This window comes from Octodon degus, unplaced genomic scaffold, assembly GCF_000260255.1.
Source record: "Octodon degus isolate 3935 unplaced genomic scaffold, OctDeg1.0 scaffold00034, whole genome shotgun sequence".
NCBI classification, from domain to species: domain Eukaryota; kingdom Metazoa; phylum Chordata; class Mammalia; order Rodentia; family Octodontidae; genus Octodon; species Octodon degus.
Window position 1 is genome coordinate 14,371,831 of NW_004524610.1, and position 9,598 is coordinate 14,381,428.

Sequence of the window (9,598 nt, forward strand, 5' to 3'; positions counted from 1 at the left end):
GGTGCTGTAAGAGAGAAGAGAAATGGTCAGAACTGTCTTCTCTTCAGACTTTCTTTGTATTAAGAGACAATGCTTACTTTTATTCAGAACATAAGAGTAAGGCACAGGAAAACCAGACACTTCTGGCCTTAAGGCACAGTTGGATACATCCCCTATTACTGAGCCTGAGGTTCCTCTCCTTTGCCCTTTGGAACCTAACAATGCACTTTCCAAGGCAATCATCATTAAACCCTCAACCCTTCTTACTGAACTTGAGGTTCCACTCACTTGCTCTCAGTGGACCCCAACAGATCACACAAGATCTGGATGAGTTTTCAGATGACTCTAATTAAGTACCTTGAGGTCTTTAAGGGGCTTACGCGGACTTATTGATTAGACTGGAAAGATGTAATGTTGTCTTTAAATCAATCATTGACTTCTAGTGAGAGACAAACAAGACTAAAAACTGCTTTATGTTTGGAGGTGAATTCCATATTGTTAATTTTAGAAGGCAGAAGACAGCTAGCTAGGGAAATGCCGGGTTCTTTTGGATCCCAAGCAGTCCCTATACAAGATCCTCACTGACATACCAACTCCATGGGAGATTGGAATATGTATTCTTGAAGGTGCAAGAAGGACAAGAATTAAGCCCTTTAGTTATTTTAAATTGTCAACTATTAATCAGGAGGAAGATGAGGACTTGTCTCATATCTTTTATAAGAGGCATTGAGGTAGCATACATTTCTGAATGACAGGCTGTTCTTAAAGATCAGTTTATTACCCAGTCAGCTTCAGATATTAAGCAAAAGCTAAAAAACCTGGCTTTTGTTCCAGATAGGTCACTTGCTACATTAGCAAGAATTGCCCCCTCAGCATTTTATAACCCAGACCAGAGAAGGCCAAGGGGAGAAAACAAAGAGAGCAAGAGGCAATGGCTGCTTCTCTGTAAATTTATAAGGACTAGAACATAAGTCTGATTCTTGGGCTCCAAGAAGAATTCCATGACTAAACTTTCCTGCTATCACTGTGGAAATCTAGGTCACCTTATGAATGATTGTAAAAAGAACTGTCAGGAGGAGAGACCCCCTGAGCCTAGCCCTAATGGTAAAGGTGACCACTGGAAGTTAGAGTGACTTCTGAGGCAGAGGCCCCAGGGATCAAACCCATCTTACCAGCTGGTCCAGCAAGACTGAAGGGCCCTGGGGCACTCCTCCTTTTCCCTCTGAGTGGCCTATCATCTCCACAGGGGAGCCCTGGGCAATCATCATTATAGAGGGAAAAGAAAACAGCCTATTGCTGGACAAGGGTACATGTCTCTGGTCATTCTTTTCAATCCTGATCTTCCTTCCAACAATCATACTTTAGTTAAAGTACCTTAGATTAACAAATTAAAGCAATAGTGCCCATACACCCAGTGATGGCTATCCTGTACACTCTCCTTTCTCAGATCCTGGAAGATGCTGGTTATTTTTCAGTGCTAAACTCAAAAGACACCTTCTTTTGCATCCCTTACACACTGATTTTTCAGCTTCATTTTGCTTTTGAAAATCCTCACAACCACGCTTTCAGTTGACTTGGGCTGGCTTCCTTGGAGATTCAGATAGTCCTCATCTTTCAAAACAGTGTATTTCCGCAACTTAGCATGTTTTGAATGTTCCCAAATCACAATCTTGCAATATGTAGACAATACCTGCATATCAAATAAGTATTGTTGCATGCGTCCTCAGAAGAGCTCTCTGGTCAAGGTACCTGTGCTCTGCTAAATTTCTAGCAAAGGTTATAAGGTCTTTAAGTCTAAGGTACAATTTTGCATCCCTGAGGTAAAACACTTGGGCTTTCTCATATCTAAAGAGCCCAAAGACTTGGAAAAGAGAGAATTAAACCAATGCTTTCCCTTCCCTAACCCAAGACCCTAAAACAACAAAGGGGATTCCTAGGAATTATAGGTTTCTGTTGCCTTTGGGTAGCAAGGGTACAGTGAGATCACATGACCCAGCTATCAGCCTATAAAGAAGGCCCAAAAGGCAGATACCCATACTGTAACCTGGGGACTTGATTCTTCAGCTGCATACCAGCAGCTTAAACAAGTACTTCTTTTTTTTTTAATGCCATATTTAGTACATTTATTTATGTATTTATTTATTTATTTATCTTTATTAATGTTATTGAGAAAGAAATAGCAATCAGACAGTTTCAAAACAGGTCAGTAGGATGGTCACAATAATTAATACATTGCATATTGTTGTCTTCATAGTGGTTATTCATAGTACAAGATGCAGATGTGATATCCTGTTCAAACACTATTAGCACAAATCTTTCTTCTCATTGAACGAAGAGAAAGTAGCTGTATATCTATCCTATTCTGTATATACACATACAAAATGGTCCTTCATTTGTATCCCCTTTTTTTTGTTTAGTTTTGTGAGAGATGGTTAGTCTATTGTCATTTAAATATTATAGGTGTGTGAATTTAACAAAATAATCCAACATGGTCCAGTAGTCCATAATAGTAATGTGTTATCCATAGGACTTGCAAAGTCAGAAGTGAAACAAGCATTTCTAAATGGCCTGGCACTGAGCCCACTGACAGGACACTGTTTCAGTCTGTATATTGATTCAAGGTCAGGCATAGCTTTGGGAGTGTTCATGCAGGATCAAGGACCTGATCAACAACCTGTAGGGTATCTGAGTCATGAATTAGACATTATAGCAAAGGGATGACCTGTGTGCCTGAAATCCATGGCTGCCACAATGTGGCAGGACTTCTTTCTTCCAAAGGAAGCCTATGGCTATTAAACAACTGACTTCTTAAATGCAAGGATGAGCCATTCAAATAAAGGCATGTTCCTATTTAAACCGTGCTACCTCTCTATGAGAGAAGAATGCACTGTGACGGGGAGACATGACTTCAGACAAATAATTCTCCATTCAAAGAAAGACCCTGACTCTAATTTGACCACCTTTTCTGATAGCAATTCCTTCATGGAAAATGGAACGAGAAAGGCAAGGTATGTGGTAGTGATTCTATATCTGACATTTGAGTGTTTCCCACTTGCCCCCTGGGACTAGTTCCCAGCTAGCAGAACACGTAGCTCTGGCAAAGACTTTACATCTCAGTGAAGGACAGAAAGTCAGTGCTTATACAGATGATGGTTCTATGTGGTTGATCCCAACTATAAGACAACTTAATAGAAAGGTCCTCTTATTTTGGGAACAGAGAGATCACTCCTATTCTCATTGTCCTAACTCTAATAAATACTTGGGAGGCACCCCACTCTCCAAGTAGTGTATATACACCATAATTTTCTAGGTCAAAGGGTGACTTTCAATGGACTGTTTTAATGACCCTGGAATTATATAGGAAGCTTTAAATGGCACTCATTGGTCCTGCGGAATGACTTTGTGACCTTGTTTCTCCCTTGGATAGACAGAGAGATGCACACTGGAATTTGTGTGGTTACAAGGTAAGAGTGTCAAAAGTATCAATAAGCCTGTAAACTTACCCCATCTAGGACATCGATGGTCTAGAAGAGTGTTTCACTGCTGCGATCATTTGGTTCTTATCTTTATGCCTTCCCTAGGCAATAGAATCTGTACTCAATGGGCCTCAAATGACAGCTCAACTGGTCTCTCCTAATGAAGAAGTAAAATTCATGAGGCAAGCCATCCCCTAAAATCTGATGTCATTAGACAGCCTATCAACAGCACATGGAGGTACTTGTGCAATTGTAAATATTAGATGTTGTGTATTCATTCCTGATCCTTCTGCTAATATCTTGACCGGTGTTGAAGATATTAGACAACATGTTAATGACGTGTTGGGTTCTGAAATTCCATGAAATTTCTCTTTACCCTCTTTGTGGGAAGCTGTTACTGGCTCTTCCTGGTGGAAACATTTGTTAGTTGTATCCATAATAGTCACACTATCTTCTTATTTGGTCCATGCATACTTACCTGTTTCTTTGGCTTTGTCTCCTCCAACCTTAAAGCCATCCGCCTATCCAAGATGAGAACACCTGGTATCTATCAAGGGCCTTTACACAGACCCTTTGTGGAGTAACTCTGACTGCTAATCACAACTACAACCCCTTTCAGCCAAGAGTAACCAGACTAGTCTTCACCCTGCCCCGTCAAAGCATCTAGGGGTGTTTCTTCAGAGAGGGGCATATTATACACAGCTAAATCAGATAGAAATATCATAGGCAGTCAGACAAGGTTAGACCTTTCAGGGAATCAATGAAGAAGATGAGAACACATCAAACCTGGCTGGGGTGCAGCTAAAGAATATTAAATTCAAAATGACCAGATTTACATACTTCCCTAAGGGATAAATGGGGGCCTGAGATGATTGGTACCACCTTTTTGAGATTTCCATTTAAATAAACCAAGATGGCATCGAGGGTGGGCAAACCTCTTCCATCCACTAAGACTGAAACTAAGACTAAGACTACGGATTACTGACCAAGGTTAGTGATGTCATCCACGCACACTTGCTACATGACCTACTTCCCCATTAATCAATATAACCTAAATAGCTACACTTACACTCTTACTGCTTGATCATAGTTTTGATCCACAGGGTGCTCACCTTGTGATTTTGTTCTATAAACCTTCCTTTGAGAAATGGCTAGTTGGCAACCTATTCTGACCCTATTTATCTCCTAGGAGCTATTCCTAGCCCCATTCCTTTTCCTCCATAACTTTTCCTACTCCTAACCTTTGTTGTTCCTTAAAATTCATTCTTTTCCTTTTGGGTATTTTAAATTTTTATTCTTTTAATATAGGATATCACTATACAGTTCAGACTCAGAGTGATCCCTCCTGTCTCAGCCTCCCCAGGGCTGGGCTTACAGGTGTGTGCCACCATGCCTGGTTTTGGGGTGGGCATGATGTGCCTGGGGTTCCAGGGCTGGTATGGCATGTAACACCAAGATCGAATCCAGGTCCTTGCTCTTGCCAAGCAGGAGGTGAGACTCCCAAGCTATTAAATTCTGTCATTGGAGCCTTTCCATTGGAGCCTTTCCATGTATACATGAGTCATCTCTGCTTGTCTAATAAAAACTAAAGCACTAGCCTTTGCACCTAAAATTCATTCTTTAATTTCAGAGAGCATGAACTCGGTATATCGAGCATCTAGCAGGTTGGGAGTTACATTTATTTCCCCTGTATCATTTGGAGGTCCTATATCAACAGTACATTCAGCATCACATACTACTACCTTGCGAGACATTTCTTACTTATGAAGTTAAAATTATTAGAAGTACCTGGTCATCTTGCAGAACTCTCGCTGAACAAGTTACTCACAATCCAAGGTTTTACTGTACTTTGTAATTATATGACTTAAGCTGCCAATTAAAACAGTTACTGAAGTCTACTTTTAAAACAAAGTTTTTGACAATCATCTTGCCTGTGCCAGGGACCACCCAGTCCGATTACTCTGCTCCCCACCTTAGCTTGGCCCAAGTTCAGACAGATGGAAAAGGCTGAGCTGCTGTGTGGGGTGGGGAGAGACCTCTGGGGTTAGAGCCCGAGACTCTGGCAAAGTTCAATTTTGTTTCACTTTCTAAAGAATTCAATTAACTTTCAGAACAATTACTGTTGTAAGGAAAGACTTCTTTTTTTATTTTTATATTAATTTCATTGAGAAAGAAATAGCAATGAGACAGTTTCAAAACAGATTAGTAGGACAGTTGCAATAATTAATACATTGCATATTGTTGTCTTTGTAGTAGTTATTCATAGTACAAGATGCAGACATGATATCCTGTCCAAACATTACTAGTACAAATCTTTTCATTGTATTAAGAGAAAGTAGCTGTATATCTATCCTAACTATTTTGTATATGCATATATATATATATTTTTTTTTTTTTCACTACAAAGTGGTCCTTCATTTATATTCCCCTTTTTTGTTTACTTTTGCCAGAGATGGGTATTCCATTACCATTAAATATTGTAGGTACGTGAATTCAGCAAAGTAATCCAATATAGGACTTCTTTTTTTAAAACCCTAATTAACCTATAAAGTTCTAGTCTATCTGTTTATTTCAGTGTGCAGTGCAAGGCTTGTGCTTTAGTTTTCAGTAGACAAGCAGAGATGACTCCCGTGTGCACTGTGGGAAGGCTCCAGTGACAGAATCTAAATGGCCATTGTCTTCCGGCGCAGGTCTCACCCTAAGAGCTTGCAGGGACTCAGCCTGAGAGAAAATCCCTCCACCTCCTTTCAGCAGGGCATGTATGGGATGACATTTTCTGAACATAGTTTGATAGCCTTATTAGCAAAAGTTATATGACTCGAATGATTACAGCTTTATCCAGAAACATTAAATTGGAATTTATATGACATAAATGGTATCCACTTCCATTTTTTACTGTAGGGTAGATAACTCATACAGTTCTCCATTGTCAGAATTCATCTCTTTTTAGGGCTGGACAAATAGCTCAGCAGATTAAAGCACCTGCTTAGGGAGACGCAGGGGCCCGGAGTTCCATCCTGCCGCACCGGCCCCGCCCTCGGGGCGCGCTGAGATGACAATTGAGACTGGGCGTGGTGGCGCGAGCCTGTAATCCCAGCATTTGGGAGGTTACAGACAGGAGGATCACTACGAATCCAATCTATGCAGTGCGACCCTGTACACCCTGTCCTAAATATAAAAAAATTCACCTCTTTTTAAATATTATCTCTTAAATAAAACTTGCATTTGTGTTAAATAAGATAAAATATCTGTTATCTCAGATACTTACTTGTATATGTGGTAAGAAAATGTAAAACTGTATTTCATTAGCAATTTCAAAGTAAAAACCACATCGTTATTAACTATAGTCACCATGAAATTATTGGAATTATTACTCCTAATTGAAATTTTATATCCTTTTCCCAATAGCTGGCCTCCATACAATTCCCAGCCAAGGCGCTTTCAAAATGCAAGTGTGCTGTGTCATAAAAGAAGGTGGGAAATGTTGTGATAGTTTCTATTTTATTTTATTCTTTATTGGCACGTTTGCAATACATAGTGTTTATATTCATTTGGGTAGTTGACATAAAATATAACATACCTTGATAGTTTTTATTTCCTGTCTCCCCGATTCCCTTTCCATATTTCATAAGTTATCTTTATTTTATTGCTTATTTATGATTGAGTTACTCATATGAGAAAAGCTATGCAATAGTTGACTGTATCTGTCTGTGTCATTTAATATTAAGGTCTCAAGACAGACCTGTTTTCCTACAAATAACTCAAATTTATCCCTCTATTTGGATGAATGACGTTCTATGCATATTGATGGCATTTGTTTTATGTGGTAGCTATGTCAGCAAATACAATAATGTTTAAATTTTTAAATATTACAACAGAAGACACCCTGCCAGCGCCTGCCACGTTCTGCAGCAGCTCTGGAAGTTCTCTCTCATGGGTTTGGTTGTGCCGTCGTGGCTGCCTCCAGGTCCTCAATCAATTCAACATGTATACCTTTTACAGGCATTTCGACTTTGGAGGATCAGAAGTCACTTGGTGCCATGGAAACATGATGAAGACACAGTGTCACGGGTCTGTGTGACAGAAATTGCCACACCAGAAGCTGCGTAGGGTATAGAGTGTTGTCCCCACAGAAGATGAGACCAATTGCTCATTTCTCAGGCCTGCTACCCACGTCATTTCTTAAATGCTCTAGTAAGTCCTTACGACTTTCAGAGCTCGTTGTAGCATTTGGGTACAAACTGAGCTTGCATAACTCCATCAAGGAAAAAACCACAATCAACATCACCTTGGTGTTTCATCTGGATTAGTTTCCTTTCTTTTTTTCTTTCTTCCTTTTTCATAAGAATTTTTTCATAAGGGTGACTACTCTGAGGGCATTGAAGCTTGGTATCTCAGTTACTTTTCTCTCGTTGCTGGGACAAATACCCGAAACTCAACATGAGGGAAGGAAAGGTTTATTTAGCTCACAGTTAACTGGAGGTTTCTGTCCATACTCAGCCAGCTCCAAGGCAGAGTGGCACATGGCAGAGGGCAGCAGTTCATGGCAATGGCAAAAGCAGATAGCAAATGGGAGGAGTAGCAGCAATTATGGCTCCAGAGAGGAAGTCTGTCTCCCTTAAATTGCATATCGCCCCAGGCTGGGAGTGCTACTCACACCCATAATCCCAGTGGATCATACATTAATCTCAAACTCTAGAAGTCCATCCCATGACTGCCTGAAGCTTTGGAGAGACAACTAAACACAAACCGTAACACTTGGTCTCAAGATTATAACCATAGATGCAAGGTTCATCTTCATGACATTTCTTAAAAGGTGAACTCTGGAGTCGTGTCCTGGCAGCAGCTGCAGCACCTCTTGTCTTCTTCATCTCTTTTTGCATCTCTCTTTCGATTCTGGAAACATGGCCTCTGGCGTGGCTGTCTCTGATGGCATCATTAAGGTATTCAATGACATGAACACATGCAAGTCCTCAACACCCAAGGAAGTGAAGAAGCTCAAGAAGGCAGAGCTTTTTTTGCCTGAGTGAGGACAAGAACATCATCTTGGAGGAGGGCAAGGAGATTCTGGTGGGGGATGTGGGCCAGACTGTGGAGGACAGGACCCCTATGCCACCTTTGTCAAGATGTTGCCAGACAAGGACTGTCACTACGCCTTCTATGATGCGACTTATGAGACCAAGGAGAGCATGAAGCAGGATCTGGTGTTTGTCTTTTGGGCCTCTGGGCATGCACCCCTTAAAAGCAAAATGATCTATGCCGGTTCCAAGGACGCCATTAAAATGAAGCTGACAGGGATCAAGCATGAACCACAGGCGAATTGCTATGAAGGGGTCAAGGACTGCCGCACACTGGCAGAGAAGCTGGACAGCAGTGCCATCATCTCTGCAGGGCAAGCCTTTGTGAGGCCCTCCAGTCACTGTCTGGAGCATCTGGAAGCCCCAGACCTGCCCTCAAGGGGTTGTAGGCTGCCCCCTTTCTGCCAGACTGGAGGGGCTGGGGGGATCCTAGCAGGGGGAGGGAAATCCTTTCATCCCAGTTGTCAAACAGCCCCCCTACTCCTTGGACCTTCCTACTGCCTCCATTCCTGACTGTTCTGACCTGCCCAAATTTCTTTTAATCTTCTGATTCCTATTTGGCTGAAGTAGATCAAGTTCCCCTCAGGCAGCCAGCTTTTGGGCAGGGGGAGCTGTACTTTTTCTAAACGCCATCCACACTCCCCACCTATTCTTCCCTGCTCCCATGTTGCCAACTTCTAACCAAAAAGTGACTCTGTGCTTGTCTACTTAGTTCTGTGTATAAATGGAATGTTGTAAGGATGATCTCTCCCTGTGCCTGCCGGTTAACCCTGCCCCCCTTTTCCCTGGTCACAGCCACTCATGGAAGCAGGACCAGTAAGGGACCTTCAATTAAAAAAAAAAAAAGTTGAAATCTGTCAGCTGCAGTGAAGCTGATGGTGTCTCATGTTATTACGTTGTTCTTGGTGCATGACGCACAGGACACGCTGAAGTCACCACACACTGGTACCAAGATTCGACACCCAGGCTCTACATGGAACGTCCTTGTCCTTTCATTGAATGGCATCTGTAGCAGCACTCACAGTATTTTTTGATCATTTTGAATATGTAGCAGGGCTTGCTGGG

General features: G+C 41.5%; 1 pseudogene; it reads left to right on the forward strand.

Annotated features, from left to right (window-relative positions):
* The first annotated feature begins 8,359 nt into the window (after positions 1 to 8,359).
* On the forward strand, positions 8,360 to 8,861 carry LOC101578625 (annotated as a pseudogene).
* Positions 8,862 to 9,598: the final 737 nt, after the last annotated feature.